Below are 12,842 nucleotides of genomic sequence, written 5' to 3'. Positions count from 1 at the left end.
TGAACTCCTACTCACATGGACTTGGAGGGGGTTCCACGGAGGGGAGGTTTTCACTGTAGCGAATCAATGTTATTATGATTTGCTTCACCTGTGACAAATGAAAATGTGGCCTTGATATCTCAGAAAATTATTGCAACCATGAATTAGCTGACTTCATTCCTATGAGCCTCCTTAAGCCTCATCACTTCATTTATAACCATGACTCACTTCAGACTTCTTGAACGAGACCTTAGTGAGAGCGGCAGTCTAACAGTACAGGTGATACTGTGCCCTAATTGGCACTTTTAGTCATTCTTCACCCCTTGTCAATGTCTGTTTCTCATGCAACCTGTTTCAAACACCCCGGGGGAGTCTAGCAGATGCCTTCCTCTTGGGTGAATTCTCTGGGCTGAGGCATTGCCATCTTCCTCATTACTGCTGGTAGTGCCCAGTGCAGAGCTCTGCCTGCCCCCAAGTGCAGTGTGGGAACCAGACTGGAGGCCAGACCTTATGCCCCCCGTCCAGCTCCTGCTGTGGGGTGCAGGGCCTTCTTATGATCCACACCCTCACTAAATGTAAAAATGCACAATAGAACGAAACATTACGTACTCAGGTTTCACAAGACTGGATTACCGTGGGCTGGGAGAAGGCACAGACCCACACAGCAGTGTGTGCATACACACCTTAGCAACGGATTGGGAAGCAAAGAACCACTGCGCCCTGGGAATGATGAAATTTCAGACATATCTTAGTAACCTAAACTCAGGAAGGCCAGTGCCACACACATGCTCACTCCTTTTCTCCCACCCTCTGCTTCTAGGTAGCCATGAAATAACATTTCATTCCCTTGGTAGCATTTAAAGGGTAATTGGGATGTATCTTTTAGTCCCCATTATGTAAATACTTGCATGTTTCATTTAGAATACTGTTTGCAAGTGGTGAGAATGGGGACTTAATCATCCCACAAATTAATTTTTTTTTCTTTTGGTGTCATAGTCTTCTGTGTGTCCTGGTGTTTGAGATATTTTTTTAAAAGCCTTTCTTATCTGAAGAGTTCAAGGACCTACTGAGGCCACTGGGCAATAAAGGAATGTCTGTTCATGACATTTACAGACTTGTTACAACTTGGTGTGTTGCCAGAGTAACAATTCCAATGATAAATACCTTAGATAGTCTTTGTGTTTCTCCACTGAGGTTCCGATGTTAAATGACAGCTCAGTGTCTCTTCACAACAGGAAACGGTTAATAATAAGTAATTCTTCCTGCATTCCATTGTGTGTAGGAAACTAGAAATTAAAAAATGGGTCATAGGAGAGAAAAATAAGCAAACATATCCCAGCAGAGTGTACATACTGTAAATCTGGTTTATTCTCCTGCCTCTCTTTGGTAATTTTCAGATAAACTCTCCACTTGGATTCTGAAAGAAGGTTGCAGAGAGGTCACAGTGTTACAGGAAGTGCATCGATCCGGCTCTCAGTTCTGTTTTTGATTCCAGCCAGGTGCTGCTGCTAACTCACTGAGGGTGTCAGTTCGAAACAAGTAATTTCCCTTCTTGTTTCAGAAAATGAGGCATTTCAATCAGGTAGTATCTAGAGTTCTTCCTGTTCTAAAGTTGTGTGTGTCTAAGTTGATGCCTTTAGACTGATTGCTTATGTTTTTTTTTTCCAAATTTTCCTCTTTCTGATAAGTGTCAGGAGTGTAATTACTATGGCAAAGACAAAATAGCAATAACAGTTTATTGGTTCTAACTGTATGCTCACTATTATGCTAAGCACGGAAATATATGAAGTCGGTTAATTTTCATGGTAACACGAGGAGGTATACTCCACAGTGGGCCTATCTTATAGATGACAGAGCTGAGGCATGGGGAGGCTCAGTAAATTGTCCAAAGTTTCCCCCGAGGTGATGAATGAAGATTTCAACTTTGGCTTATCTCCGGAGCCTCCATGGTATTCTCTGCAGGTCCAGCTTTGGTTGCACACGGAGGAAACTCTGGAGAGGAAAGTAGCCTTGCTGACATATCAGATCGAAAGGGTCATGGGTTATATCACTTCCTCTTGGCATCCTTAGCCTTCAGATGATGCTCTCATACATACCAGGTCCCAATAAGCCACACGAGAGTCTGGAATAGTGTGGCCTATGGATGTCTCCTCCATTCTCCCACCCACATGTCTCTTCCTAAAGAGGCACAGATAAGACCTCATGTGTCCTCCAAAAGCCATCCTTTCCACCTCTCCTCATTAAGCTCCTCCTCTATAAAACTGAAGTGTAACTTTATATCATCCCTTCCTCAGAGGTGTTTGAACTTCCAATTGCTGCTGTAACAAATGACCATGGATGTAGTGAATTGAAAGAACCCAAATTTATTATCTCACAGGTTTGGAGCTGAGAAGTGCATAGTAGGTCTCTGGCCTAAAGTTTTGGCAGGGCTGCATTCCTGCTGGAGGCAAGAGGAGAGAATCTATCTTCCTGCCTTCCACAGGTTCCAGAGACTGCCCACACTCCTTGGCTTGTGGCCACTTTGTGTTGTAAATTGAAAATCTTCATCCTTTTCTGCAGCCTCAACATCCCCACACACAAGCTGTGAGCACTCTGACGGGGTATCCAGGTGCTAGACACCTGCAAGAAGGGACTCAGAAGATGCCCCTTTACTGCTTGGTGTCATTGTAAGAAATGTCCAGCCTGCAGAGAATTTTTGTAAGAGTTAATTTGAATGGAAACTGACAAGAATTTCTGGGGAGCAAGATCTCAAATGTTCTGGAGAATGATTGTTTGCAGTTTCTTTTGTGCATTTAAAATTGAGGAGAAAAGGTACATGGAGGTGGGAGAAAGCAAGGCAGGGATTAAATTACAAGATAGTCAACAAGATTATGTGATTTCTTGAGGATGGTTTAAGCCTATTTCAAAGGTGCATTAGCCTAAATACACAAAGACAATGGACAAGGTATGTTTAACACAAATATAAACCTTTTACTAAAAAAGTTATATGCCTGAGTGTGGCTGCCCACTATGACCTGTCCAGTTGGGAATTTATGATCAGGTCACCCCATGAGGTTACTTTCCATATCACCATTTTTTCCCATTTGCATCGGTGTACTAACTGGCTGTCCCAGTTTGGCTCTGACATCTGGGAAGGATTATTGTCCTGGCGGTGTCCTTGTGTGCTACTCAGGGACTGCCAAGTCTCCCTGCCCTAAATAGTGGATCTCATGCTTCTAGAACCCCCAGGACTCCACTTCTGGCCAGCCCCAGCTCAGCAAGAAAGGGAGAAAGGTTCACTAGCACTGCTCATTAAGGGATAGCTTGTGTTACAAAGGCACTATCAGGACCAGGAAGCTTCCTCCTTTTCCAGTTACTTCCTCATTTTCCTTTTCCCTATGGTCCTCCCAAGTCCTAACCAGCAAGAGAATCCCCTGCAAGGGAAGTCCACCACAGCACCCCTTCTCCGCTGCATATCTCACTGCTTTGGCAATCCCCCCCCCCGGGGTGCATCCCATCCCTGGAGATTGGTAGCTCAATGCTTAATTTTTCAAAATAGGGGAGGGAGATGAACACTTAGATCTTCCTCCCCCTGAAGTTCCATGAGTGGTTTCTCAGCTGATCTAAAATCACAAAGCTCTTGATCATTTTAAGTGCCACTACTTATTGGCTTGCTGGGTTTCTTTCTTAAAATTAAGTGGTCACAAAACAAAGAATGTGAAGACAAAGCCAAGGCCACTATGCTTTTGAGGGGGGCAAAAACAGTTCTATGGAAAGTAACCTCACAGGGTGATCTGATCATAAATTCCTAAGTGGGAAGGTCATGGTGGGTCAGGCTTATAACTTCTTTAGTGAAAAGTTCTCAAGCAACACCTGTCCATTATTCCCACGTATCTAGGTGAATACACCTTTGAAGTGCCAGAAAAATACTCCTTGAAGTGGTACACCTCAATAAAGCTGAAAAAATTACAAAAAATATATCCTTCAAAATTCTTTAGCAAAGATTGGCAGATGGTAACTTTTTGTAGTTTTTGATCACGTGAAATATATTTCACTTTTATTAATAAAATGCAGTGTTGCTGCATAAACTGCTCCATAATAAGATTTATTTTCTGTCAGTGACATAGTTCTCAGCTTTTGGACTTTATTTTTGCGTCTGAGGAGCCATTCTTTGTATTACAGTCCTGCCTTGGTACTCGCGGGCTTCAGAACTTGTCAAACCCTGTACTCGTCTCATTTTGATAAGAAAAAAATGTTTTTGCACTCAGTGCTTGCTCAGGACTGATCTCACTGGCTAGAACTTGTATGAGTTGTGACGCAGCCCTGCAAGAGAAAATGCGTCCTTGCTCGGTACTCGGTACTCCTCAGTCTCAGCACTCATCCTGAGTTCCGGGGCGAATTAATGACGAGTACTGAGGTACCGCTGTATTTCACTAGGTGATCCTTTTAACCTCTTTTCATCCTAAGAACTTTCTGCATCTTTTTGTTTGTTTGTATCTTTTATTACAATATGAAAAAGCTATGTTTTCTTTATTTCAAATCCTTATTGGCATAGGTTGTGATTTCTGTATTGGTAGATTCATGCATTCCATCCTTATGAAAAACTCTCAGCAATTTTCTCTTTTGATGATTGGTTCTCTGCTGTTGTCTTCTTCCCTTTGGGATTACTGGTTATTCATGTTAGACTTTTTTTCAGTCTCCTCTATGGAATTTAACCTCTTGTGCTAGAGTATGCTTTCCAAAGATAGCATATGCTCTTCTATAATGTGACCTTGACGTTCACGCTAGCCACTAGTGAAATGCACATATGTTCTTTGTCTTTGAATTTTATGGACCTTTGTGATTGTCTCAACCAACAGAGTTTCACAGATATGATGTTAGTGACTTTCAAGTCTAGGCCACAACACTGACACACTCTTTTGGAACACTTACTCTTGGAGCCCAACTTCTACAACATGAGGAACCCCGAAATATGATCTTTATTGGGGTGCACAGATAAAACCCCATGTGTTGAGGCCATATATAGTTATTCTGGTTAACAGCCTATTTTGGGTACAAGCTGATAACCATTGTTATTACCTTTCAGACACATGAGTGAAGGTGTCCTCAGGTGACTTCAGTCATGAACTAAAATCATCCCCAGGATGAGTTTTCCCAGCTGAGGCCCCTGGCATCCTTGATCAGAAACAAATCATACCTGCTGGGCCCTGAACACTGACCTTCGGAAATCACAAAGATAATACAATAATTGTTGTTTCAAGCTACTGAGTTTTGAGATGGGCTGTTAATGCTGCAATATAATATGGAACACTTCTGTCACATCTGTTACTATGCCTTGCCTCGCTATATTCTGCATAACTTTTCCAATCCTATCTTTAGATACACCAATAATTTTTTCAGCCTATGCCTAATTGACATTAACTTCACCATTGAGGTTTTATTGCTAGTGATTATATTTTTCATCTTCATATGCTTTATTATTTAAATCTGCCTTGCCATTTCTGATAGTACAAGTTTGCTTATTATTTGAGTCTATATTTAATTTTAGATATTTTATGCATAGCACTTTGCATTATGTTTATAATTTTAATATCTGAGACCTTTGAAGAGAGTTCATTTATTGGTGGGTTATTTCTTTTTGCAATAAGTGATATAAAAGTTTCCTCCCACTGGTTAAACTTAATCTCAGAAATGACGAGGGCTGCCAATGTACAAAGCATTTTAAAGGGAGAGTTTCTTGTGTAGGCCTTGACCTCTTGCAGGTACTAGACATAGTTTCCCAATACCAGACCAGGGCTAGCGTTTTTTTCCCAGGGGAGACTCAAGTTTAATATTGTAAGATACATTTTTCCTGTAATTTTTAATTCTCTTTTTGATCTTTCAAAATTTGCTTAACACTGAGGAGCCCCTAAATACATCTAAAGTGTACTGGAATGAATTGGAATTCACCCCAAACCCAACTGTGTTCTTTTAGCTCTTTAGTCTACCATATTGCTAGGAGTAGAAGTGCAAGGAAGTCATTAAATATAGCTGTAGTTATGGATTACATACAGGTATAGTTGTGGATCAATATGGTTAATACTAAACCTTTAAAAGTGAGCATTACTTAGCTTGGTTTATGTCTTTACGTCAACAAGGAACATGCAGAAGAATTTTAAAATGCATTTAGCAATTACAAATTAGAGTTCAATAGCTTGTTCATATGAATTAGTAAAGAATAAGAGTTTTAATCAATAAAAAGGCAGAAGAGTAAAAGTTTGAAAGTCCACAAATTAGAAATTTAGTATCAGTTTTACTCTTTAATGATTTCTGATTCTTTCCTCATAAATTTCTAATTGTATTTTTAAAAGAAGTTAAATTGAATGATAAAAAATGGATTATAAAACTCACTTAACATGTTCCTCTAGTTCATGGTTTAAAACAAATAATTATCTTCATCCCACTGAGGCATTAGATAGTTCTCTTTTAAGTTATTTGTATATTTTATAGATTCGTTTTTAATTGTGCATCTTAATATGTATGAGGTTTAACAATTCTTTAATTTAACATTTCAATAACAGGAAATTCAGTGCATTAGTACTGCTGCTTTGGGATATGTTTAGTTTGTTATTATAGAAAATACTATTCATTACATCTAGTTCTGAAGAGTTCAGGCTGTTTTCTGCCTAGAATAATAAGGAATAAATTGTGGCAGTCAGGGTTAGATTTTCCTTGCCCATTTTAGCCTCCCAGAACCACTTACAAAGGAGAATGACTTTGCACTGGCATTAAACATTATACAGTTTCTCAGAGAAGTTGGAAGATGGAATTCAAGCTATAAAAACTAAATTTGCTCCCTTCAGAAATCACCACTGGAACTAGTTTTAAAAGACACAAAACACAAGTGAGGCAACAATGTCAATGGAGTTTTGGAAGCTGGAAAAAAAGTCAGTAAGAAACTCGAGACACCCATACTTCTAGGTTCCGCTGTGATCTGAAGAAGAACATACATGCTCTGGGATGGTGGGGACAAAAACTCGGAATCTCAGTTTATTCCATTTACATGGCAGGTACTTCCAATGGCTTAGAACCTGGCACCACCCGGTGTCTCAGAACAGGGGTCAAGGGGGAAAAATAAGGTTGAAGGAAAACATTTGGTGAGTAGTTAGTATCCTATTAAAATAGACTCGTGCCAGACACCCTGGTGGGAGCTGTGGTCAAAGAGCCCCTGGAAGACTGTCCACAGGGGAACCCAGACTGCAGCAATGATCTGAGAGTCCTGGCCTATGCAATGCTATATCAAGAAACATAAAAGACTATTGGAGAGTATAAAAATAAAAAAAGGCAAAAAATGGTCCAAGAGGAAAAAATGTAATTGCAGCATCCTCTTTGGCTCAGCAGTGAACAATAAACTATAAAGTTTTAATAATGAGAATGCACCAAACAGGGAGATAAGTAAGTGAAACCTTGGTTGTAGTAAGAGGAAGTTGGTAGATGACATGTGAAAGTCATGACGTGAGCTAGAAAGGGAGAGAGACACAGGGCAGGCCAATGCCAGGCCCACGACCACACTGTGAGGAGCTGAGTTTCCATCAGGTCCAGGTTGGATCTGGCCAAGTCTACTCTGAAATGAAAAGGTTAGGGGAAAAAAAACAGCTCAAACCAGAAGAATGAAATCTGGAGGGTGCTGAGGGGTGAAGGGAATTAGTCTTTTTTACTTCATCTGCTTGTGAAGTGAATGAATTTCATGTAAGGGAAAATGATAGACCCATGCTAAGGCTCATCATTTTAAGAGTAAAAATAAATGCTAGTGGAGTTAAAAAAAGTAATAAAGTGAGAGAGAGAGAGAGAGAGAGAGAGAGAGAGAGAGAGAGAGAAAGTAAAAATATACCAGGTATGTCCAGAAAGAATCCAGCCACACACTATGAAAAATAGAGACATTTATTGAAGAAGATACAAGATACAAGAAACATTGTACATAGGATGATGACGCTTCGGTCCTCTTCAAAGTAGGTACCTTGGAACATCACACAGTTCTTCTAGCATCTCTTCCACTCTTCAAAACACTGCAAAATCTTTTGTTGGAATCACCATCTGCTACCCCATTGTATTTCCCTGAATCTCATTGATGGTCTAAAATCTCTTCCTTCCAAAGGTGATTTTAGTTTTGGGAGAAGCCAGAAGTCACAGGGTGCCAAATCTGGGCTGTAGGGGAGCTGAGTCACCTGGGTCGCCAATCTTTGTTGATTTCAGCCCATACAGATTTGACTTTCTCAGGTGTTCTACTTGCTTCAGGCCTTCTAGAACATGGATCACCGTCAGCAGACTCTCAACCATCTTTGAAGCATTTGTGCCATGCTTTTATTTGTGCTGCACTCATTGCCTCATCCCTGAAAGCCTTCTGAGTCATCCCAATAGTTTCTGTGGAGGAATGTTCAAGCTTCATGCAAAATTTGATGTAGATTTGTTGCTCTACTCAGTCATTTTGAATATGACGGCCACACAGTGCACATGCTCACTCAATGGCATCTACTGCCCCCACTAAGTAGTACAGTGAAGTCATCATTGTTCACACATGTGCATTCCAGTCCACTTGGCTGCCAGGTTACATCGATGTTGCCCAAACTGTTCTCATTATATTAACATTGGCTGGACTTTTTCAGGACAGAACTCATGGTGTGTATGTAGGGTAAATGGAGTCAGTCAGGCTCCCTCACCCGGATGTCTGGGCAACTGAGGGAAGCATTTCCCACAACCTTGAGAATGGGCCTGATATGCAGAATTCCCATAACCTTGAGTGGACCCTCACGTGTGGAATCATGCTTTGTTATACAATATCTTGGCACCCTGCCAGCTTTGTGTGCATTTAGTATATGAGGGAGTTGGGACTCCCTGCTGGTGGGACATGCAGCTTGCGGCATGTGTGGACTGCCTCGCCGCAGAATAAAGGCATGTCAGACATCCTGACGGCTCCATGAATATTCTTCCATCTGTTCGAATCCCGTGTGAACCTGTCTGGCCTTGAACGGTTGCAACACAGTGCGTGTGTATATACACATGTTGATTTGCTGCCAAAATTAAAAACAAGCGTAAGGAAATGAAATGAGTATACATAAGGAAAGACTTACACTGTGACCTGGTCCCATGAAGAGACTTATTTTCTCTGTGTGGATCCACATGGAAACTGGTATTTATCCAGAGAGGCCATAAGGCAATAGTGATTCATTTGCCACTACTCACTTTTACTCACTTGGATGAAAGTATAAATAGAGAAAAAAAAATTTTTTAAATTCAGACTGCAACCATGACAACCTGAGGGCAATTCAGTGGGAACCTTTGAAGGTAACTCATAAACAAAAGTGTTTAAATGTGATTTTTTTATCTGAGTGTATGAAAAACCATACTGCCTTAAATATTAATCACTGGAAGTTTTTTTCACTTTAAGCTTTCCATACAAAATTTATTGTTGGCTTAAAAATAGCTGGAGAAATTTTAGGTCAAATGCTATTATTTTTCAAGAAGCAATACATGTCCAAGAACAAGAGTTTAGCATAAAAAGTAACTGCAAACATAGCTTATCATATTCCATAGATCATTCCTGCACTTTAGGAGCATGATGCAGGCAGAAAATTAAACTAGAAAATAGTCAAGGGAAGAAAATGGACTATTTTTGTTATAAGATGAACACTTAAAAAATTTTTCACTCATACATCTGAACTCGTATCTACCTCCATGTTGCAGTAATGACACATACATTTTTCTTATAATAAATAATGAAATTTCATTCAATACAGAGTAAGAGTCTCTTGTAAGCAATGATCTCAGCTGTTTCTTCATGCTCTTTAATAATCTTTCTCTTAGTGCTGTTACATTTTATTGCATAAATGTACAGAACATTTTTTATTAATCAGCCTCTTATGGAAAGACATTTAGGTTGTTTCTAATTTTTGCTGTGATGGAATATACTGCATGAAATTATTTTGGGGTAACTTTAAGTACTTTTCAATTAAGTGACTAGAAGTATATTCTTTTATTATTTTTAAAATATTTTATTTATTTATTTTTAGAGAGAGGGGAAGGGAGAGAGAATGAGAAGGAGAGAAACATCAATGTTTTGTTGCGTCTCACATGGCCCCAACTGGGGACGTGGCCCACAACCCAGGCATGTGCCCTGACTGGGAATCGAACTGGCAACTCTTTGGTTCACAGGTCGCTGCTCAGTCCACTGAGCCACACCAGCCAGGGCTAGAAGTATAATTTATGGGTCAAGGGTTAAATGCATTTTTATATTGGAATGAAATTCATCTTGCAGTTTCCTGTCTACCTGTTGTCTCAAACTTATCCTCCCAGTCCTTCCCAAACACAGCATTCGAGTGGTGTCCTTGGGGGTCAGATGAAAGGAAAACAATGCAATCCAGGCAGAAGCCCCAAAACTCTGCTTCTAAAGAAAGCATGATATAACATAATTGAGGAAATTCAGTATGGGCAAAAGCCAGTGAAAGCACAGGTAGCCCTAGTAAGGCTGAGCTTGTAAAAGATAACACAGATGAGAACATTACAGGTTTTCTCATGCTTCATCATAAGATTAGATTTCACTCTGAAGTGTAAGGGGAGCTTTGGCAAGATTCTCTGTTGCAAGGGACTCGATGTGATGTGTGCTTTAGAAACACCACCGAGACAACAGTGTCGAGCAGCACTGGGTGAAGGGGTGGGATAAGACGAATGTCAGGAAGGTGGAAGGAGCCTGTTGCCATGAGAATTTATGAGGAATGGGCGCTTAGAAGTAGACAAAAGGGAGAAATTTTAGGTGGAATGCCTACAAGCACCTTATAAACCCACAGAACACAGGACTGAATATAAATTGAGGGGGTTTTAAGACTATAAACTTTGGGGTATTTTATAGCACAGCAATACCTGAAATATTGACCAGGGCACTGCTGTATAATGGGTCAGGTTGGCTCACTCTTCCTCCTCGGTTGTCATGGAGAGAACAGTGCTCCTGTGAACAGTCCCCCCCAGCAAACATGGGATGGGAAGAAATGAGTCCCCCATGTGGAGATGGCTACTATAATCAAAGATGGAGAAAAGAGATGCTGGGTGCACAGAACAAAAATGTTCACCACCCAGTGGAGAGTGGGAAACAAAGAGGTCTGAGGGTCAAGTCCTGTACCACACCAATGCTTATAAGGAAGAGACAAAGAAAACACCAGAAAAAAAATAGAGAACATACAATGATGAGCTCAGAAAACACAACCCTTGAAAGAGAAAGTGAAGAAGGCATCAGCTCCTTGTGTATATCCTCATCAGGACAGAGTCTGTGAATCATTTCTTTTTCTATCAATCACTCTGCAATAAATAATGGAAGTGAGCAGTGGGAAGGTGGAGAAGGGCTCATACATAAAGTTTGCAGGAATTTTGAATGTATCTTCAATAGCTGGATAGACTGAGTTGAATCCAAACATGTTCTCTAAAGATGTGTGCCCATAGATTCTGCAAACATAGATTAAAATGAAAAGCATCAATTAGGACATTAATTCAATACGAAAAACATATGAAAAACATAACTTACATTTCCAGACATTGTGGACACCTTGATATGCATTAGATAATATATAATAGAAATAACTTTAATCAATTGCTTAGCTCAAAAGCAAGGGAAACACTGCAGCCAAGAAGTGTTGGGGGACTCAAGCTAAATCCCCAATAGCCCAAAGTGATGCAGTATCTATACACATGCACAAGGAGGATAATATTTTAAATTCCATGGGAACGGTGATCTTGTGGCCTCTATTCTGCTAAGAAGGGGAAATAGAGCAGACTCCCTGGCCCAGAGCTGGGGTCATTTTAATGTCGTCAATCTAGGAAGGCAAGGGAGACCACCACCACCCGGAAGTGGCAATAGAGCTTGTTCTCTTCTTGTGCTTCCAGGGTAAGAGACCCACTCCCCTCTGACAATATAAGCTTCACGAGGACACCAATTATGGCCCTTTGGTTCACTATTAGACCCAGCTCCTAGAACAGTGCCTCCCATATCACAGGTGTTCAGTAAATAGTTGTTGAATCATGGAAAATTATATATCGAGTCCTTGCCACACAGGGGGATGGAGTCTGAATTTATATTACCAGTGTGGATCAAAAATGCCGACTTCAGGCAATACAATAAAACATGGCCCTGGATGGATGAAACCAGCCTCTTTTGACAGAATCAAAGGTAAAACTGCTCTGATCTGTTCACTTGCATAGGGCAGGCTCAGATACTCATTAGGAGCTTGGAGATGGGTGGAAACACTATGGCCCAGTGAGCTCTGCATCCTGCCCCTTCTATGGTCCTTGCTTGGGTGGATCCCAGTGCTACAGGCTTATCTCTTGTGAGACTGGAGTCTAGGTCTGGTTATTATGCAGTTGCCTCTTTACGTCATTGTACAGAGTCAACTGCAAGATGTAATGATGCTTGTTACATTATGTGTGGGAAACGCCAGGCTGGATTATCAGCATCATGCTTTCTGTGTTTTTCTCTATGGTTGGAGGACATGAGAGTTAATTTCTTCCCCTGGCCCCTCTGAAAGGATGTGGCATGTGTCTGGAGAGGCTTTTCTGGGAGAGGTCCCACCACTGGAGTGGGCAGTCCCTGCATCCTTGCTCCCACAGGATGGGGCTGGCCTGATGGCCACCACCCCATAGGCCTGATGAGATTAAGGACAGTTTGTATACCATCTGCACTTAGGTTAAGTTTCTAAGAATTCTGATTTTAATCAGGATGTGAAAATTGTTCTTTATTTTTTAAAAAATGAGGAATTTTAGCTGACGCTCTCAGAAAGATTCCTTTTATGGGTTATTTTTTGATGACTTTCAGTGATTTGGAGTGGCAGTTTGTAGACTGATTATTTAGATGTCCTTAACAGGTT

Source organism: Desmodus rotundus, chromosome 1 (assembly GCF_022682495.2).
Source record: "Desmodus rotundus isolate HL8 chromosome 1, HLdesRot8A.1, whole genome shotgun sequence".
Classification (NCBI taxonomy): domain Eukaryota; kingdom Metazoa; phylum Chordata; class Mammalia; order Chiroptera; family Phyllostomidae; genus Desmodus; species Desmodus rotundus.
Note: the sequence above shows the minus strand (reverse complement) of the source record.